The sequence below is a fragment of the Coptis chinensis genome, chromosome 6 (assembly GCF_015680905.1).
Source record: "Coptis chinensis isolate HL-2020 chromosome 6, ASM1568090v1, whole genome shotgun sequence".
Taxonomy (NCBI): Eukaryota; Viridiplantae; Streptophyta; class Magnoliopsida; order Ranunculales; family Ranunculaceae; genus Coptis; species Coptis chinensis.
The window spans coordinates 52,689,510-52,690,662 of record NC_141461.1 but is presented as its reverse complement, the minus strand read 5'-3'; the positions used below and the strand labels follow the sequence as shown (position 1 = coordinate 52,690,662).

Here is a 1,153-nt window from a genome sequence, read left to right as displayed (position 1 = left end):
TCATATATAAATAAGATCTGGGATTATATATATCTGTGTAATGGTTTCTGTTCTAGGGTTTACATATACACATAATTGTTGTTATACTTTTAATTGAAAGAGGTTGATTATTTAATATTATTGATAAACAATTATTATTGGTTGTGTATCAATTGAATTTTCTTATGCCATTAAATTAAAGAAGCACAATTTGAGATCCAAGAACTTGTTAATTCATTAACAATCAATAGTTAATGGGTCCAATTTGGACTGAATTTTTTATTGTGTGATTCAAAAAAAAAAATCTTTCAGAGAGGAGGGAAGTTTTTAGGCCTTGTGTGTTTTGGTATTTGAGATACTATACAATTAAACAATTAATTGAAGGGTATCCACCGACTCCAATAAAAAATGGAAGGATTTCTTTTAGGTTTATTAGGAAAGGAATAAGGAAAATGGGATTCAAGACGCAAAAAAAAGAAGATTTCCATCTATTTTTATCGTTTTGGCGGCGTGGCCGAGTGGTAAGGCGGGGGACTGCAAATCCTTTTTCCCCAGTTCAAATCCGGGTGTCGCCTGATCAATAAAAAAATTTGAAATACCTTTTCTTGCTGATATATTTATATATATAATATCAGTCGCCGGTCTTTGTCTTTGCCTAACATAAACAGAGGAAAGGGGCTCGAGCTTCTGATACTTGCTTGATTTTAATTTAAAAAGCTGGAGGTTATATAAAAGACTATCAATTATTGCACCTCGGATTACAGGGAGGGTTTTAGTATAGGAAGGGTGGGGAGTTGGTAGTTGTGTAAAGGGTGGAAGAGACTTTGTATATGGGCTCACGAGAATTTATAAGTGCTCAGACATTCAATCAATATTGGATGAATAATTGGCTTCCTTTATAGAATAGATAAAATAAAAAGTTTTTATTTTTCAACTCTTTTATTCTTTTTTTTCGATAACACCCAGGCAAGAATGTAATAGAAGGTCCCCCGAGTGTCTTTGTTAAATACTCGGGGGTCATAAGGATTAGATGAAACGGTAGATAGAGATATGTGATAGATAGTGCTCTATCTTGATTGTATATTCTTATGCTTTTTTATTATTATAAATGAGATGAGGGTAACAAAAGAAACAATAAGTCTTACTATTCCTACATGTTCCGTTAAGAGCATCG

General features: G+C 32.7%; 1 non-coding gene across 1 annotated transcript; it reads left to right on the top strand.

The window, feature by feature from the left end:
* Positions 1-483: 483 nt before the first annotated feature.
* TRNAC-GCA (transfer RNA cysteine (anticodon GCA)) lies at positions 484-554 on the top strand. The gene has a single exon. It is a non-coding gene; the product is annotated as a tRNA-Cys (tRNA).
* The last annotated feature ends 599 nt before the right edge of the window (positions 555-1,153 follow it).